The 21,200-nt window shown below is 39.9% G+C and overlaps 1 long non-coding RNA gene across 1 annotated transcript in view; it reads left to right on the top strand.

Moving 5' to 3' along the window:
* Positions 1-21,200, top strand: part of LOC123257401 — a 67,122-nt gene that overhangs the window by 3,096 nt on the left and 42,826 nt on the right. The window contains exon 2 of the long non-coding RNA XR_006507444.1: positions 16,025-16,767. This is a non-coding gene — a long non-coding RNA (uncharacterized LOC123257401). The remainder of the gene's footprint in view (positions 1-16,024; positions 16,768-21,200) is intronic.

Below are 21,200 nucleotides of genomic sequence, written 5' to 3'. Positions count from 1 at the left end.
CAAATTGAGTTATGCTGTGGGAAATGTAATAGAAGATTTTAGTGAACGCGATGTAACTTAAAGTATGTTCTAAATTATTTCCATAAGAGCTAAAATGTGGATGTCTACAAAATGCATACGAGTTTCTTTCTGTTGGAAACTCAGCTAATATTCTGCTGACATGACCATACAAAGCCTGAATTGTTTCCCAATGCGAAAGGAGTGAGAAGTCGAGGAGCAAACGTACACACCTGAGACTGCGCTGAGAGTCATAACCATGACCGAAGTCACACGACAAGGGAGTCGCAGTAGCACACACATACACATAACATCCGGTGACATCCGGTACTTCCTGGACGGTCCCCCCAGTCTCTGTGTCGCTCTCACTTGCAGGATGCAGGGCCGCAAAGTTCCTGCGGCCTTGTCACACGTTATCCTGCCTACTAACAACTGCCCAGCAAAAGCAGCAACACCAACACACAAGCAACTTCTCACTTCACGAGTTGCTAAGGCAACAATATCACATTAAAATTCCATAACATTCAGTTTCTGGTACCCTAGGATTCATATAATTACAAAAAAATAGAATACATAGAAGTGGTGAGTTTTTCTCCTAGACTTGTTGTTCTCCCTAGGGCGGAATTGTCGGCTTATAGAAATTATATATCTGGTTTTTTATTCAAATCCATAAAATTGCACATACGCCGTGTTTAATAGAAACGTCTTAAAAAGCATGTAGGCCAAAAGATATCAGTAGAGGGTATTGGCAATGTGGGTACTAAATCCCTACACTTTATTTACGGCTTACTTCTTGAAGTTAGCGGCTGCAGCTCCACCTCGACTCCTGTCTGTCATGCATCCGTTTGCAGGACGCACGGAATAATTCTATTTGTGTGTGTTCTCCGCTTTCCCCTTGCCCTCTCGCCCCACCCGGTTGCCCGCCCCACTAGCTGCCTGAATTATTCCTCATTCGCCTCCGAGATCCGTGCCACTGCAGCCACCCTGGATCTCTCTCGCTTGATGTAGTTGGTGGTTTACTACTAATTTGCAACCACATCGTTTGTTTTGTGTGGGCCGCCCACTCCTCCAGCAGCGAGTGTCCTTTGTGTGTGACAGGAGTGGCTCCTCACATCCTTTTCCCTCTCCTCATTTCTCCAGCTTCAGCTCCGGCTCCGGCTCCAGCTCTAGCTCCCTCGCACTCCCGCGCAGCGACACGTCTGGTGCATTAATTCTTGCATCACAATAGCCGCTGGAGAAGGAGGCTCATTCTGTTCAGCACACTTTCTGTCAGGACGCTTTGTTATAAATGGACTTCATTCTGGAGCTGGTTGCGGTCCTGCTCCTGGTACTAGTACTAGTTCCATGGCGTCGTCTTTTTGAAATTTTCGCCTCTTATCAGTCCAAGCTGCATATTTTAGAGCACCATTGACATGGCTAACTGCCAAATTCCCGGAGCATTTGAAACTATTTGTCTCTTTTTAGAAAGTTTATAATTATGAATACATTGTTTAAGTCCGACATGACAGTGCTGCTTGGAGGAGTATACTATTAATTTTGAACTAAAGTAAAACTTTATGGAAGTCGCTTGAAAAAGTGAAAAATCATTTGGGTGAAAAATTAAGTACAAATGCATATTAAAAAGCTTCTTAAACTTCAAAACACATCACCATCAGGTGATACTATGAATTTAGACATTCTCACACGATACTTCATAAATTGGCATTAAAAAGTATTTAGGATGTTAACAAGGCAATTCTGGCAGGCACAAGGACACAGGAGGGCGAAAAGAGGCTTTGCTGTTTGAGTTTGTTGCAAGAGTAAAATCAGGAATAATAAAAACAAAAATCGAAAAGCTCCAGAGCTCATATGTAGCAGGCAACGCCCAACAACGTAAATATAAAATCAACACATAAGATACATACTTATGAAGGACTTGGTATGATATAGAAATTGCCTTTTTAATCGGCTTACGATTTTGATATGGGGGCATTGGAGGAATGTCAGCACACAAAACAAGCTTAAATTGCTTTTTCCAGCCAAGAAGCATTATACAAAAAAAATATAGAATAAACATGCCAACGTATAAACCAAAATTACATTGAGGGGACACGGTCATTGCCATTTTTTAAGTCTCTTTTATGGACCATTTTTCTCCATCAAGATACGAAAACTCATATGCTTAATTTGTGACTTATTTAATTTTGACAATGTACGTAAATCAGTACTATAAATACTATCAATTCATAAAATTTTATAAATCAGTAACGCATCATGTTTAAAGGAGAACTATTTTCAATAGTTACCAATATTTTTATGTGAGCTCATTAAATTTTTTAAATCGTGCCTGAAAGAAAAAATTATTTCTCTTACTTGTCTCTTCCATCCATTTCTGCATCAACGCACTAATATAAAGGAACAGGACCCACCCACTAATCCATGGATTACAAAACCCCACTTCGTTAGTTCACTCTAACGCCTAGTTTACGCTGCAATTCATTTATTATTAGAAATTTATAAGAAAACGTAATTTTATTGGCAGTGTTTTTTGATGAAATACCACCATGTGAGCCTACAACTGGCTTAAATAAGGTTTGATAATTCTATTCAATAACATGAATTATTTTTATTTATAAAATTGGTTCTTTAATTGACATATTAAGTTGTTTTGAACTGCAAAAGGTAAGTAAATATTTAAGTTTTTAGACAGACTCTATTACTGCTTAATAGTTTGTAAGGCTGACTTATGCGATATTCAAAACTATAAAAGGTTTCCTACACATGTATCGGTTTCATGCAGAATCTAAGAAATGGAAATCGCAGTCTCGAATAAGCTTTACTTTTCCATTTTGTATGTTTTTTCTCATATTCAGATCCTGACGAGTGGAATTAGTTGGCTGGGAGCTCTTTAATGCACAATTGCTTGGGCTGGATCCATGCCCGCCTCCGTGTTTTGTCTTGCCGGACCGGTTGCTGTTCCCGTTGTTCTTGTCGCCAATGTTGTTGTCGTCTAGTCACGTCTGCTGTTGACAAGCGTCTGTTGTGCACAGTGCAGCCCATATTGAATGTCCTCTGCTATCCTTTCCAGGACAGCTCCTTGCCAGTGCTACTTGCCCCCAACCACTGGCCGGCTCCTCACACAGCTTGCACTGCATGGCGCATTTTCCGACGCCATTGTCCTGCTGTAGGTACTATTTTTGTGTCGCACAATTTACTGCACTTCCTGGCCCGGGCAAACAACAAAAAAACATCGTACACCAGAGACAGAAGGAGTCGAGTGTAGCCTGTTGGGGCGGGTTCAAGGGGCGAGGGACAAAGGACGAGACTGGGATCGGGGAAGGGAAAAGGACGCGCGCATTGTCTCGATAATTACCCATGTCCCCTGGTGTGGCGAAGACTACTACTCCTGACTACTCACTACCCACTACCGACTCCCGACTCCTGACTGCTGACCCTTGGCCCCGTTTTCTATCTATCAACAACTTTTCGTACGAAAGTTGGCCACAGACAGAGTGACAGGTTCTGAGGGGGTCGGAAAGGCACAAGTATTTTCCAGCAAGGACATGTCAAAAATACATTCGCTTGGGCCACTTCAAAAAGATTAAACAGAGTTCACGTTGAGATTTTTCAAGTTGAGACATTCGATGGGTACGTCACCTCGAGTAGTTTCAATTTGTAGCTTGAGTTTAAAGAGTTATTTAGTAGCAAAATATTTACAAGAGAAGAATACACATTTCAAATATACTCTACTACTACGACGCTACTTTTTTAAGATATAGTTTCTATATTGTCGGGTCCCCAACGCTATTATTTGAATTTCGGATGTGACAAAACTGAATGGTAGTATTTCGACAGACACCCGCACATATGAGGCAAACTTGATTCCCCACACGAGCCGAGCAGACACCAACATCCCGCAACCATAAACATAAATCTCTGGCATTTAGCTCGGGCTAAAATAAAATCAGGCAGAACACAAACCCACTAGCCGTCTAAACGCTCCGTATTGCGACTGAGGGCGGGAATCCTCACAGAAACTCGGTTTGATGACGGCACACGGCACGATATTCAATTGTTTTTGCAGCAGGAGAATTTAATTTGACACGTACTTTTAATGTAGGGCTCTGTGCTCTCGGCTCCCGCCGCCTAATGCCAGGACATGAGAGCCACGACACAGAGACATGCGTGGGATGCGTGGGGTATCACAAATTGAATTTAGATACAATTTCCTGTGACTGCGTGACTCTGGGCCTAAGCCATTCCAGGGTTACGTTCATGGCTCTATTCGCCGCCATTTTCCATGGCAATTAAAAAAAATCACTCCTTCCTGGATCAGAGGAGGGGATTGGGCAAATTCTCTGTCGCCAAACAATAAATAAGCAATTTATATGCACAAATGCATTTATCGAGCGTGAAAAGATGCCATGAATGAACGGTTCGCACACTGTGCGTTGAGGGCAGGGAGATCAATATTGTTGGTCCTTTAAAGAGCCCGGCCGTTTTTTACTCCACATTCGTTCCGTCGCCAGCTGACGCTATTAATTATATTTGCCACTTTGGTGAAGAAAAAGTGCCCAAAAAACCGGGACAACGGCCATTTTTTTATAAAGCGCATAATATAATAAAAGATGTGGCAACTGAGAGTTATGAATATGCAATGCTCTAGTTGAAGGACTTTATATGATGGAGGTACTTATTAATAGATCTTTTTCGTTTTGATCGCTTTATTTCTGAGGCTGAGAAATAATGAGTTATTGAATGTCAAGTAAGAGAGCCATAATGTTTCACAAATGCAAATTAAGCAATAAAGTTGGAAGTGTCATAGTTATTGCCAAGCCCTCTGACAACTCAAGTGAGGGTATAAAATTGATTACAAAAGGTCTGATTTAAATATTTTTTATACTCCCTTGATTTTTTCTTACATACTCACATGAATACATATTATCCCTTTGTGTTTTATTTAATTTTTTCTTCCCGCCGCAACAACAATTCAATATTTACCTACAAAATTAAGGGGCACGCGTCATGAGAAACAGAGTCTGGCTCAAATATGGAAACCTCAATACAGAATATCGGCCAATGTTCCCATTGTGACCAGACTCCATGAATGACCCTTCTAAAGAAAGGACCTGGTGATATGATCGGAAAAAAGTCTTTTAAACTTTTAAACTAAATAAAAGCATTCTTAAATGTAGCATTCTGCTTAAAAGAAACAGCAGCTCGAAATTGAATAAAAATCCAATCTTGTGGGCTTCTGTGGCAGGCGAAAGACCAAACAAACAAATATACTTTACAATAAAAATTTCCGAAAATGGGCACCAGTTCAATATTAGTTTTGTTTAGCTCTTTGGCTTATTTTGCTGCCGCTGGATGTGGAGCAGCTGTGCCGACCGCTCCACGCTGCAAAATTAATCACGGTCGCCACTTTGGAGTTGTTTGGACAGGGGCATTATGACAAACGGCGGTGGCAGATGGCACCAGCATGCACGTCATGCAAATTATGAAACTTTTATAGTATGCTGGGCCCCCAACATACATTTGCCAAAAACACACATATATCATTGAATACGACCCGTAAGCAGACCATCTAATAAAGTGTAACAACTAAAAGTTGCGTTTCTTTATGCTCGGTGCCTTTCTTCCATTGGTTTCATTTTTCAAACTTGTCAAACGAAGTTTTATTGTTTATGATAAACAAACAATGAGAATTGCATTCGGCGGAAACTGAGCTGAAATATATATTTTTGCAACCCCAGAAAAGAGATCGAAAAAGTTGTTTAACTTTCGTTTTCTATCCCCTCTCTTTGGGAAAGTTTTAATTTTCCAAACACGTTTTTGGTCAAATGAAAATAGCAGTCGTTTCTAAGCCTGTTCTTTCCGCCGGTTGGTGTACCCATCATTTGGAATCTACAATATTAAACATGAACAGATTAAAAATAGTATTTTAAAATATTTATTCAATGAGCCTTATCTAAAAATCTAGTTTTGTGGCTGTAATATAGGTAACTACTAGAAGAAAAAAAGGTATCATTTCCTAGGGTACCACAATATTTCAAAGGAACGGAAACTGGATAGTAGTTTTTAGGGGTAGCAGGACTTTTTCCCCTGACACGCTTTCTCTCGCTCGACTCGTCTGTGCAAACATATGGAATAGAATTGGCGAATCGGATACGTGAAATGGCACCACACCACCTCCCACCGTCGAGAAACTGAGCGCACGACTTCACCTTCTTTCTTTCAGTGGAGTTTTTTCCTAGGGGTCATCCCAGCGGATAGTTAAAGTGTCCGAAACGATTTAGTGAATGTAAGGTTATGTGTTTGCTGCGTGAAGTACTCACTGGGAATAATGGAGTGTCTATCCAGGCTTTTTCTTTCTTGTGTGCGTCCTTTCTTGGGGTATAAAGTCTTGCTAGAAAACGTAGTAAAGAAATAGAGATAAACACCAACTTCATTTTACGAATATTTTCAGATTATTTTTTCTTAAATGGGAATGGGAGCTTAATTCCACTAATTTTGCATTCCAATGGGAGGTGGTGGCAGCGGCTTACAAACCAAATACTGGCAGGCCTGAGTAAAAAGTTAGGCCCAGAACGCCCACAGTTTGGCTGCCACCTCTCCACCCCGTGGCAGGTATATATTTGTATATGTGTGCGCTGATGTGTACGGAACGCAATATGCTCAACATGTTGGCAAACGTTCACAACTGTTAGTGTAAATATTGCATGCAACCAAACGATGCCTAAAAATAACAAAGCCACCACACCAAATAAACGAAGGACGCACCGGTAACAAGGTATTCTGGGGAAAGTACTGTGGAGCACCACAGGTTGATCGATGAGGTTGCGAGTGCTTTTATATTTACAATATTCATGTGTTTATTTTACATCATTTGCTGAAATTTTGTCTTGCTTTAACATTTCTCCTTCACAACGCCAGCTTAGCCTATCGTTCTGAGCCAGGGGCACAAACAATTATAATAGCTGCGGTGGCCGTTGCAGTAATCGCTTGTTGTTGCAATATCAATTTCTGTAAACATTTAATTCGAATGTGCATACAAATTTGTTTTTTTCAAAACCACACTTAAGTTGTCAACCTTATTATTCCCAAAATGATTTTGTCCAACTGGGTAAAATGGCATACAAATATTTTTTATGAGTCCTATTTTAAAGAGATTCACTAAGAGGTATATTTTTTTTTTCAAAAAAGACATTTTTAGTGTATTTTGCACAAAGGCATTGGCTGAAAGGTCAGGTCGGTACTCCAATTGGCAACGGTTTTTTCCTTTACAATTTTCTTTCCCAATTTTAGTTTCAATTTTTTCCGATGCGAAATGCTTTCAAAGTCGAGGTAGCAGGGGACTTGCTATGGCAAGGCATATTAGTAAAAGAAAAAACTTGCAAAAAACTGCGTTTATGTGAGAGTGTGTGGGCGAGGGACCAAATTGAAAATGTATTTTAACAGAACCGTATCGCAAGGCTTCGTCGGCTTGTGTTTGTAAGTCCTGGACCTATCCCAGATCCAGTTTCCACAGTGGCTCCAATAACAGCTTCCTCTAACCCCGGCACAATTCGGATTTGATGCATTTACATTTGCACCTGTGCCAGGTGTACACAAACACACTCACATTCAGACTGGTTGTAAGCTTAAGTGCCATTACATGCAATCGAGGTGGGTATGAGTTAAGTTTTCTCCGCTCCCATCCGTTTGAGTTCTCTCTTTCTCTCAGCAAGCACGGTTCTCTAGTGATACGAAATATAGCTATAGGCAAACTGTAGATAAAAATTGGCTTAAAATTTTGAAGCGCAATTTACAATGTATTACGATTCAATTTTAGTCAAACACCCACATATTTTAGCAAACATGATTTGGCAACAGTTTTCATAGAATTATAATACCAAAATATCGACACACCTTTGTTTTTAGTTTAATATACATTTTCAATCTACAAAAATGTGCTAAAAAAATGCCAGATTTATAGCCAACACTGACAACGAATGCTCCGTGCAATTCTCGTTTGCTCCATGAGAGCATAATGCATATTTAAGCATATTTTGTAGTCTACTTTTACGGGCAGTTGGAAACACTTGCTCACTCCTCATCCCACGACCGTGACCCTTGGCGCAAAGTGCACTTCATCAGACAATTTGTTGGACGTTTGGGCTAGTGGTCCTCCCGCCTCCTTTTTTGGCATTTGTATGGCTTGTAAGTGGGTAGATTATGTTTGGCAAAGTTGTGACAGCTCGGAGTGGCTGCAGGTAAATATTATGGGCGTTGTAGGAACCCGAGAAGGTGGGATTTATGAAAAGCAAAGGGCAAAGTTGCTTGCCATTTTTGAAAAAGCTCGAATCAAATTTAAAATTTCTGGCTTATAAAATCAAAAGCCAATTGGCTTAAAGTCAAGGGAAAATCATGAACCAATATTTTTAAACAAAATACCAAACAGCAACTAATTAAGTAATATCCCAATAACAATATGTTGAAAACCCAATAGTTAAGAATTACAAGTCAGAAAAATATTTCAAATGGTCTTGTGATGGTTTAAGTGTATGAAAGCCACATTTCTGGCCAAATATGGGCCACATTCAGGGACTGATAGACATGAAGACCCAATGTATCCTGTAACATGACTGAATAAACACAATTTCCTCCTGTTTTGCTGCTTCGTTCGTTTGTCAACAATTCAATTCATCAAGCGAAAGTTTCACCTGCAGGGGGAAAGGTGCAAGGTAAACTTAAGAAAGAGCGGGAGAATCGTTTCGTTACTTTCGCTTCTCTATTTTCCTTAACTAAAACACCCTTGAGAGTTTTTCTTTATTTGATCATCTTAGCTGCCACTTGCAGCGCACACAGACAGACATCCAGGACACAGGATCCGACCTCCTGACATCCTTGACTTGCTGCCTTCCATAGACTTTTACTTTTGGCTTTGGCAAACATGTGGAACTTCCATGTGGGTGGGTGCGGGCCAATCTGGGTTCTCAGGGTGTGTGTCTGAGGCACAAAAAGTTTGCCAACTTATATTGAAAAATGTTGTTAACACGCAAAAGTTTTTTGCAACGTTTACTCAGCCCAACAACAACAATGGCATCAGCAGCACGGAGAACAACAAAATGAAGCTAAACAAGTGGAATTCAATAACTGGACACTGGGTTCAAACAAAAATATCCAAAAGGCAGCTCGGCCCCTGTTAAAGTGCCCGGAAAGATGCCCCAAACAGGAGATGAGCCGAAATTCTGGGGCCTGATTTGAATAGAATTAGAATGTTTTCCTTACCTGAGACGTGTGCAAACGAAAGGAGCCGAATTGGTGGGAGGCGGTGGGTTCCTGGTAAATATTTACCAAGTTTAAGAGCAGTAGCCATTTGAACGTAGCAACTTCTGAAGAACTGGCCAACTCGAGGTGAATGGGCTAGATCCAAATTTTGTGTGTGTTAGTTAATTCAATTTGGAAAAAGTCTTCACAAGCAATTCAATGGCACTCTTAACGTTGCAATTCTGTTTCAAAAGAAAAAAATAGGTTCATATTATACCTAATAAATGTCATATTCTGAACCAAAATATCTGAATCATTTTCAAAAAATATTCTCTAGCGTACATTTTTATAATTGATTTATCTTGTTTGCATTTTTTCCGCTCACCGTTGCACTGACTTTAAATAATTTACACATAATTTAACATAAACTTGACATCAATGTTGATTTCTTGCATTGTTTTCCTTTTCGCATTTTACGAGTATATTGCGTTTGTTGTTTTTACGCGCGTATGGTACTTTCAGATTCAAATGAGACTCAAATGAATTCAGATGAGTACTAAAATTACTTTTGATCTATTGAATTTCAGGATTCTGTAAGGTAAGTCATACTGAAACGTAAACTTTCAATTATATGATATATGGTAAATATTATTCTATATTTATATTGTACATTCTTTATATTTATATCAGATAACTATTTATTTAAATGTGTACAAAACTATTATTTAAACTTTTATCTTACAAAAAATATAGGTATCACTATGTCGCTACTGGATGTGTTCCTGGTTCCGCAGTTGTATTGCTTTGCATAAATTATTTACAATATTATCAAACGTGATGTCAAGTGAAGAGGCAGGGCGATACAAACATGTTCGAATTTCTCTTAAATGTTCACGTAGCTGCCGCATTGACAGTACAAAGAATAGACTCTGGCAGAAACAGCGTGGAGAGGAAAGCAGGTTATACTGCCATGTAAATTTCATAGTATCTCATAAATAGAAATGAAATTTTTAAATTTATGAAAAAAATTATGAACAACAAGAGCAATCATGGCCATGGATAGAAATCCAAGCGACAAATATTTCTTCATGATGATGGAAAATTAAAGTATTTTTACTTTTCGCCGACGTTATTCCCGCCATGTATAAGCCAGCTTTTCACTTTGATTTTTCAGCTCAACGACGTGACTTTCACAGATAAAATAAAATTTTTTTTATATTTCAATATAAGCCACTTTTGGTTTTATGTTAAACAAAATCCAAGTTTTCAGTTTCCTGACATGGGTGATTAAAACAATCCTAACAGATAGAAAATGGTCCCCACTCTCGTCGCGTAAACATCATGGCTAAATGAATAAAAAGTAAGGACGAAAGAGACTGCTATCAATGCTCTATAGTGTCCCGAACAGAATGCGGAAATGCGCAAAGCAACATCGATGTGTAAGACCAAAGAGAGTGTCGGACCATTTGCGAATGCTCAAAAAGCAATTTAAAATGATTTACGTTTCGAGGGGAGGGATGTGTGCAGGAGTGTGGGAAGAACAAAGCTGGACTAGGCTAGGTGGACAGCGATTCTAGTTTGGCAGTTAATTACAATCGGTGCCCAGCTCCCTCGTCCCTTCTCTAATCGTGAATTAATAAAGTGCCAGTCACTGTGAGATTTATGACACAAGCATCGGAAATCGAGACAAACTGTTATGGGTGTGAACATTTTCGTCAATGATATAGTGTTTCGGAACTATTAGGAAACTTTTTCACTTCCCTGCCAAGGTTTCACCTGACCAACATGTTTAGGAATATAATAATACTTATATTCTGATTGTGTACAATGTGTAATTCAAAGATTTAACTATTTCAGAATCCCTTGTTGAATACTTAATATGCAAGCTGAGGAAATAACCCATTAACAGGCTAACCTATTCAGAGTAGGCTCATTAAAAGACAATAAATATAAATTACCGCCCTGGATGAATGAAAAAACTTTATAGACGCCAAAGTTGGGATCAAGTCGTGACAGGAGGAAGTAAAATGCACTCGAGTGCAATAAGGAGCGGGGAACGGATGGCTAATGCCTTTTTTCTCGGATGCACTAAACGGCAAAGTGTGCGGCCCATTGTTGAGGGCTGCCATACAATTTGACTTCCTTTTCGCACGCCTTCAAGTGCCAATACAACAGCCGGCTCCAATGAGAACTTCAATTTCGAGCTGCTTCCTCCGTTCCGGCTCCTTGGGGTCCTTAGGATACTTGGGTCCTATTGCCTTCCGACAATGAGTTGTGCTCGAGGCGAAGCTCAATGACGACGACGCATCGTTGACATCAACAGCGCATTTGATTTATCAAAAGCTGGAGAAAAGAATAAGGCGGAAAGCTGGCAAAAGTGGCAGCGGCAAAAGCGCAAATCACTTCCGTGTGAAAGGGCCGGCAAGATTAATGTGCCAGAAAGAGAGGGCAAAACGGAAATGGCTGTGCCAAGTGTGAGAGCGATCAGGTTTCCGCTCGAGGGCCACCTAACCAGACACTGAGACGTGGCTGAGCGGATGTTTATGACTCGGGTTTTACAGCAATTGATACCTGAGGGTACAGAGGTACCCCTTGAACGGGTTTATTGGCTGCCCGATCCATAATCAAATCCGGCTTTTTAATTGGTTGAATACATCTTGGATATAGATATTTTTTAGTTAGAAAATGCAATTTTTCAACACGCCTTAGAAGTTACCTCTATTTCAAAAACGCACTTGCCAATTGTATGACTTTGCTGCCGTCTTTTGCATTCTCACCTCGAGGCCAGAAATAAATTCGAATACAAAAAGCGAACAAAAATCAATGGCGAAAAATTTGCTCGAGCATCACGTCTTTTCGGTTGCTTTGGCGTAGTTCTTGGTCTTTTTTGCTGATGCTGTTTGTTTTTTTATTCCTTCGTATTTTTGTTGTTGTCTGGCACAGGCAGCGATGCAAGAACAACATCACATAAATCTTCATAAGCAAGTTTGAGCAGGAAGAGCCGCTGCCTCTCGGTTTGCTTGGTTAGTTCACCGTTGCCTCCGCACAGCCATTTGCTTTTCGAGAAAGCCATCCACTTCCCCTATACCAGCCCACCTTGCCCTCGGTGTTAGTGCTAATTTTTTGCACACCTTCGTCTGTAAATAAAACACGTTGCAAATGGCACGCCCCCGAAAGAAGAACACACTCACTCACACCAGAGAAGATATTTCCCAAACACACAAACACAATAGGCGCCATAATTCAACATAAAATATAACGCAGAGATTCCGGAGAAGGGGCTGGAAACAGTTCTGTAGTTTGGCAAGTGGCTGGTAAATGTACGTTTAGTTTGCCTCGCTTCGGAAAACTTAGCAGCAAGCCGTGGATACAAAAAGCCACGTTGCCGGAGCCCCAACCAACGAATTTAAAATTCAGCCGGGTAAAAACATTATTAAACACAAGCAGGGTCCCATTCTTCAAAGCAATAAAGTGCAATAATTGGCTACAAAAACATGCAGACACTCCGTCTAATCTGCAGTCTACGAAAGTAGTGACGTTGCCCCAGCAAAAAAGCACTACAAATGCATCAACAGGCCAGCGAGACATCAACAAAATATAAAAAAGCAGAAACTTTTCTTATTTCGGATGGAAAATGCAAAACTTTTTTAATATGCCCAAAGTTAAATTTCATTTAAATCAAGATTGCAGCATGAGCCCGAAAGCCAAGGTTCGTATCTGATATAGGCACTCGGAGTTGGCTCTCTGATTAGGTCTTTCCCCAAACTTCAAGATTTGTAAGGGAAATGACTTACTAGAAAATCAGGTAATGCGTTTCGACCCTGCTTAGCTTGTTTTAACAACTAATTACATTTCCATGTGCAGCCGAAACAATGACCCTTTAGCAAGCCAGAGCACTACAAAATTCAATGAAATTGATTAAATAAAGTTTTTGGATTTTGAATGGGGAACTCGCTCTCTGCCGCAGTATATTTGGAAACTGGCGTTCTAAAGAAACAAGAGTAGTGGCAAAAATTCAGTGTACAATGTTCACCGAAAATTTTCAACCGCAACCCCTAAAAATTGTTCTGCAACCCGTGCCAACTTTGCCCCGCCATGTTGGATGGAATTGTGAGCATCGCGTATACGCCCTGTTGCCTCTCATTTAATGCAACGCTGGATGCAAAATACACAATATTCATGTTAAACAACCACTGGTGCCTAAATTTTTCCGATTTTCAGAGGACAATTATTAAAGTAACCCGTTGGCTTATAATATAAACTTATATATATTTTGCAGCTACACGCTATTAATGCATTATAAATGTTTCATCAACAATTTTTTCCGAAAATTTTTCGTATCGATTAAAGAGAAACTCTTGCTCGACATTGGTCATTAAATACATCCAATTCTCTGTTCAAAATAGCACAAAAAATTACATCAAAGTGCTGATCCACTTGAGTTAGGTGCAAAAGCAATTACGCGCATTGACTTTGTAATTAAAATCGATTTCCATCAAGTTTTACTGCCAACCAAAGCGCTTTTGATTTTCGCACACTCGCACACACTCTTTGAATAAGCCTCCCTGCAACAATCCGTTTTGTCTGCTGCAACTGCTGTTTTGCGGCAATTTTGATTAGAAATTCGGCACGTTCCCCTTCACTCCTTCTCTGGCCGAATTAATCTGCCAGCCAGTCGAATGCTCCCACTCCACAAAGCGGCTGTTGCCTTCCCAAAACCGAGCCCTTGTCCCATCATCGGCTCGACATCCTAGTCATCAGTTCTTTTTCTGGATGGGCTTTTGCTACGATGGTTGATAGTTCAAAAGGGCCAGCCTGGGCGGTCTTTTCCTGTGCAGTTAGCGTTTGATGAGCATGCTATCCTGCTTTTGACAAGGATATTTTCATAAATCCACCAGAGCCAAAAATTCATCCAAGCAAGAAAAAACAGTTGAGCAGGAGTTTAAAATTTTGTGTGAAAATATGGGAAGTAGAAACGGAAACTTAAACGCATTGAGAATATTGTTTGCATTGTTTGGCCTCGAAAGATTCCTTCATGTTTCATTGTTAAAATCATACAAAGTGTAAAAAGAAAATAAGCGGATAATTAAAAGACGGAATTGCATTTAATATCACGAATATTTCACATATTTTATTTATTTTAATGAAAGAAAAGTGAATAACAAAGAATCATATTTTAAATGAGAATTGTTTCGTTTATGTCTGTGCTTTTGACGACGCCAACAATCCAATTGAATTAAATTTTACGCCATTACTCGAGAGGACCCGTCCTTTAGTCGAGTCACCCAAGCCCTCCGTGCAACCATTCCAGTGTTTCCGGTGCTCCATCCGTCGAAGGACATAGCAGTCTGAGCTCCACGTGTGCCGATTGCCCACATGTGTAATCTGTTTGCCAATATTAAAATATTCATTCACCTTAATTGTCAACGGCCCAGGCCGACTATGGGACTATGGTCTCTGTCCCGATCTCGACGAGAGCCCATGGACGCCACAACCGCGTCAAAATCCCCCTGAATTTATCTCTCTTTCAGTTGTGGGCCCTGCATATCTGTACTATGTTGGCATATGACCACCCATACACACCCATAATAACTTGATCTCTGTTGAGTTGTCAGCAGAACATCACAAAAATTGTAACGAGCACAAAAAAACTTTCAAAGTTCTCTTTTTTTTGGCCGATACCCTCTGCGTAGAAACACAGAGTGTATTAGTTTGAACTAAATGATAAATAACTAAAACTTGAACATTATTTGGATTCAATTACTGATTTTATTATTAGGAAAAAATTTCTGTACCTGATTATTGGTTATTAAGTATAGCCAACAGTTTTCCCATAAAAAAAAATTAATTTTATGTCAAATTAAATTAGAAAAAGCAATCAATCCGTTATACATTACTATTTTCAGTCATTAATTGATATTATTTTATTAATTTCAAGGATGTTGTTGAATGCGAAATAAATATCCAGACTTCTTTGGGCGAAATTTTCGCAACACAGCCACTCTGTCGAACAGAGGAGAGGCTCCAAGTTTGTTGTTCTTTTTATTTATCTGCTTTGACTGTGCTTTTCGCAGTCCTACGAGCAGAGGACTTGACGATTTTGGGAAAAGGACACGAAGGGATGCCGGTCGAGGCCCTCGAATACAACAATTGTAATCACTGGGAATCAGCATGTTTCACATACCAACACGAAAATCTGTCGAACATAAAAAGCAAAAATGCTGTGCCCACCACCTCCATAAAATAAAACTGTTGAAGGTGCAAGTATGAGAGTATCTGTGTGTGTCGGTGGGCATGCGAGGCCATCACAAAGTGCTGTGCCCCAGAAAACAAAAATAAAATGGAACTTCGGACCCCGTATGAGCTCTGTCACGCCGCTTGCGGCCATGCCTATACGCATTTTACCTTTTGCGCTCCGCATATGAAAATTCAATTTGCTCTTCAATATTTGTGTTTCATTTCGCCTCCCCCGCCCCCATTCTGCAGTTTTTCTCCTGCATTTTCCCTTATTGTGCTTATTTGGCTTTTCTTTTTCGTCATTTAAATTTCATTCTGTCGTGTTGTAATTAATGATTTTTATGCATTTCAATAAAGGCACCAACCCAAACAATCGGCCAGTAAAATGGGGTGGCAGGCACTGCAAAATAGAAGTGGGGCGTTCCTGAAAATGACACTTTTCCCCTTTCAGGTGCTTAAGTTACTTTGGATTGAATGCATACATAAATTATTATAATTAAATGGTCAGGTTTTTCTGCAATCTATACCTAAAATACCTAACCTCATTCAATTTTTATAGGAAGCCCAAATTTTTTATTTTTAAAACGGCAAATTCCAAAAATGTTGGTTTAAATTTGTAAGATAAAAGTTTAAAACATACTTTGAAGCGTTTGAAGCGTACAATTTAAAAGCTTACGGTCATGAAGGCTCTAACATGTATCGATAAGTTTCTGCAACGAGGGCAGAGTAACAGTGTTGTAAAGTGGATATTATACCACCTCGACAAAAATGCGGATTTGCATTGGAAGCTCAAGGGACGAATAAATTAAAAATAATAATTATCCACCTGGAGGCAACTGTGGAAACAAGGATCATTCATTCACTGTAACTACTAGGAATTTCACAGGCCAGGAAATGCTGTGATAACAACTGGAATCGTCCAATAAGTTCCTTTAGCAGAACATAAAAAAGCTCTCCGGATTAGAAGCCCTTCAAAATATGGGTAACCATTGCTATTCTTGAAAACGCATTAACCTTATTAGTTTACAGAAACGTCCGCAATTCACTACTGTCTAATTATGAGAAAGAAAGCATAACCTTCAGAAACAAGTTCCTAAAGCAGAGCATACGAAAGCTTCCCCGAATGAAAGGCTGATAATAATGGTAAAGTTCTTATAATTGGAAACACATTAACCTTCTTTATTTACAGGAAACGGAAACGTGCATACGACATGGATATATTGCCCAATTCTGAGAATGAAAGTGTAACCTTCAGGATTACCCACTACAACCTAATTTTCACCAAAAATCCAGTGTACTGTGGTATGTTACGATCTCTATGTTCATTTCATTATTATTTAGACCCCACTTAAGTTTGTACGGCTTGCAGCAACAGAATTTAGAACTTTAGTGATCATCTGTATAGAGAGATATACTGATGAGGATTATATTTGTGGTAGCCCTTTTTCCTGTGCATTACGAACATCTGCCTTAGAGTCTACGCCCTACAAACAACCAATTAAAATGACCCACAAATATCCAATTCAATAGTATTAATAATCATTACACAGTAACCACAACTTTGAAAGGCTTTGCGAACCCGGATCCAAATGCATTTAGCACATAATTCGCAAGCGATTTAAGTGAAAAACATCCAGCAGAGGACAGCATCGTCCTTCCAGCCATTTGGCTTATACTTTCTCTCTATGCATCATTTGTTTGCAAAGCGCGGCCGACCGCAGATATTTATTCTATATGCAAGCGCATATATATTTATGCGTTTTTTACTTTTTTCCCCCTGGCTTGTCAAACGATTTGCAAAACCAACTGTCGGCTCCCGTTTACAATTGCATTTGCAGTTCTGTTTTCTGTTTGCGTGGTCAATTCTTTTACTTTTTGTGCGCTCTGTGCCCGCCCGTTGTTGTTTTAAGCGTTAAATTTAATTACTCGCCAATGGCTGGGAAAACTATAAAAATTCATAGTTGTGTTTGTGTGGGATGGAAAATGCATTGAGTGCAGTATAGAAATTTGAACAGCTGCTGCTGCAAATAAGCAAACAACCAAGGGGGTATCACGGGGGCGAAAAAATAAAAGGTGGAAACACATATAAATGAGTCCATGATCGTGCCTGCATTCAAAAACGGGTTTTATATTAACCAAACCGAACATATTTGTTTTCCAAAAGTGTACAACTTTTTAGCCTGCCGAACGCTTTTTCCACCATAACCACAATTAATTAAAAATATTCCAATTTTTTCGGTCAGTTTTCAGTTCAGTTTTTTGTTCGTTTTTGTTAATTATTTTAAATTGGCGGTCAAAGAGATATGCTTTTTGCCCAAGTGCAAGTATTGAAATAAATATTGATTATTAAAATTAATAATCCTGTATCAAACGAATGTGTCGAATTAACTGGAAACATTTTAGCTACATCCACTCAAAATTACTAAGTTTAAAAAATTTGAGCAATATTTAATAATTTATTTTATTAATATGTCTCAATTGAATTCAATATACTCTTCCAACAGTGTTACTCGCACGGTGGAGTTAAGTGGTTGGCAATCGCGTAATATTGTCGTTTGCCAATTACAAGGACTAACCGATTTATGGCTGATTTGATTCGCAGGTCCGCAATCGGACTCACTGGTCAAATGTTTCCTGGACACGCATTGGGTTTAATTAATTTAACACAAAATCATTGAGGCTCTGTTTCCGAAATTAAGCGAAGCATTCGGCGAATGGCTTATTGGCATGCCACAAGCTGATGACCGTGCGAGTGAATTTAGTGGCTACGGTGATCCGTTTATGAAGCCCATTTTCAGGAGAAGGGACTTAGTTATTTAATAAAAAACAGTTTTTAAGTTAGAACTTTTTGATGTGAGCATATAAAACATAAAATAGGAAACATTACCTATTTTCCGTCACCACATTCTGCATTTTTCTCCTTAATAAGGAAATTTTTTCCCACGATTTCCTTTTTCGAAAACTCAAGAATGTGCAACACATTTTCACCCAGAAAATAGAAAAAAGTAAGTTTTCCCACCGTGAAACATTTTCAATTTAAATTTTCGGTTGCAATCTTTTCGGCTTGTTAACGGCCATTTACTGAAAGCAAAGTTTTCCAGCCGCCCCCCGTACCTTCGACACAAGGAGTTTGGTCTATTTCAAAGTGTTTATGCGGCTACAAAATGAAGCAAAGTTTTCGATTTTTTTTTGTTTTGACAAACTTTACTTTTGGTCACAGAAACTTCTGCAGATGGCAGCTGGCAGGGCTGGGGGAAAGTAAAGCAAAACATTTTTCATAAATTTAAAATTGCAAATTTGCTACCGAAGTCAAAGGGGAGCGGGTGAAGACCGCCACTCGGTCTGGAGAGCAGAAGAAATATCTATTTCGGGAAGTTGGCGCTTTGCTTCGAGGAACACAAATCAATAGGGCGTTCTGAAACAACTAAATTGTGCGTCCGTGTGAGTCCGTGGGAGGATGTGTGCGTTCGGTGGACAGGACATTAGATAAATAGGCACACGGCACGGAACCCAGTGGACGGTCTCCTGGACAGAACCGGGCGCATTTGCAATGTGGAAACGTAGACGGCAACGTCTTAATTGATTTAACACGAAATCAGTCAAACGATAATCGAAAATTGCTACGCAAACTGTTTGATTACATGCAATGTGGCCGGCTCGCCCGTTGGCAAGCGGGGCACGGGCTGGGCGCAGTCGAATGGCCTCGGCCAGCACAATTGACTCACTTGCCCCACCGCCCGACAACCACAAGGGCCCGAGCCACCCATCCAGCCACCCACCCACCCATCGCATCCTTCGGCTCATCCGCTTCAACTACGCTTCACTGGCGGCGCAGGAATTGACAAAGTTGCTCGATTTGGTTTGGCCGAGGGGACATAATTGAATTTCCTAAATTACAACCGTTAGTTTCTGCGGCTCCGTCAGCCAGGGGCGTTTCGGATTTGTGGGCGTGGCCAGCCGTATGAGCAATTGTCGTAATTGTGTGAATTTTCTTTGCTTATCATTCATAATCGCGCCACCACTTTCCATCGCCCGCCATTTCCAGAATCCCCTCACCATCCGCCATTCATCGAAATTGAATTACAGTTGTGTAGCATTCAGGTTTCTTATCGGCAGGCTTTACATTCGATTTGGCAATAAAATTCCGTGCAGAACCGGACCGGGCCGGGACCGGACAGAGCCTGTTTTGACTAATGCCTTCTAATTAGTCAAAGCCCAGTGGCTGTTTTTCACCCTCATTGTTTTTTCTGCTGGGTTCATTTCGTGCTTCCCATTGTAGTTGCTGCTAATGTCTGATAATTTATATTTATTTTCGGTTATTTATGGGGAATGTGCAAATCGTGGGAAGTGCTGAGTGAGTGGTCTCCAAATAGAATGTCCATAAAGACACAGATATTAAGTGCCGGGTCTGATTTTAATTGAAATTGATTGAGTCCTTTGATGGGGTGAACGCTCCGCAGAGTTAATTCATAAATTGAATAAATAAATTGGCCGAGGCATATTAAGCATGGAGTTATGGTTATGAGCTAAAAATAATGTTACATTTAATCAAATAGAATCATTGTAGAGCACTTTTCGACTTCGTAGAACACCTAAAAATATTATACCTTATATATTATCCTTTTGAAGTTGGGAACTGAAATAGAGCAGTATGCATTTAAACTTGAACATATCTTATAATAATATAATGGTGTTATGGACGAAATTGCTCTAAACTCGAATGTAATATTTTCATCATCAAAAATTTGGCAGAAGAACACAATGGCTTTCTTTTTCAAATATTCTGGAAACAAATATGCACAGTGTTTGTATTTATGGCACCAGATATAAGCAATTATGCATGCATAAACAAACTGGTCATTTTGGCGAAGTGAAGCGAGGTCGATTGTGGTCAATGGGTGGCTTGGGGAAATACGTGAGCAAGTTGGCACTTAACCTGGACCACTCCTTCCTTGCCACTCCACGCCCCTGGTTGGCACACCACCACTCCTGCTCCGTCTCTCCTGTGTAGCGGCGACTGAAGTCATTTAAAAAAAAAAAAAAGGGAAAAAACAAACAATAAAATAATAATAAATAAAAAAACTAAAATTGTAAACAAATACAATCGATATACATATCGGTTTTGTAAATTGGGTTTTTTTACCGATAGTTAAAGCGAAGCTTTACTTCGGGAGTTGCCAAATTGTTGAGGCGCGGGATCAGCTGCAGCAGGGAGGCTTAGGAAAGCTGCAATATCAGCTGTTCTGCATTTCCGGTAACCTAAATGGAATGTAGGTTGTTCCATGCTCGGTCTTTTCTTTCGAAACCACCCAGAAGTGCAGACGCCCAAATAGTATCTCTCTGCAAGTGTAAATTTTATCAGCGCAAGAGCAGCGCAAGTGCAGTGTTCATTTTTTTTATTTATCAACTACCAAGTAAGTTGCAGATCATGCGTATGTTTTTTTATTTACATGCATACGCTTATCTAGATTTGCAACGGTGATAAGGGCAGCCTAAGCCTGTGTTTGTGGGTTTTTTTTGTTTTTGTTTCGCGGCTTTATAAAAGCGCGACCTCGTGGCGGCCGTATCAAAATTTATCAGGTGAATATGAAATATGTTTTCTAATACCTCCAGGGTACTTATTGTGGCCGTTTTAAAAATTCAGGCGGTCCACCTCAAAGCACCCCGGGAGCGCTTCTGGTGGAGGCTCCCAGTTCAGGAGCGGCTTAACCTCGATCGGGTAATCCGTCTCCCCC

Source organism: Drosophila ananassae, chromosome 3R, assembly GCF_017639315.1.
Source record: "Drosophila ananassae strain 14024-0371.13 chromosome 3R, ASM1763931v2, whole genome shotgun sequence".
NCBI classification, from domain to species: domain Eukaryota; kingdom Metazoa; phylum Arthropoda; class Insecta; order Diptera; family Drosophilidae; genus Drosophila; species Drosophila ananassae.
The sequence above is the reverse complement of the archived record's forward strand: the minus strand, read 5'-3'. Positions and strand labels throughout refer to the sequence as shown.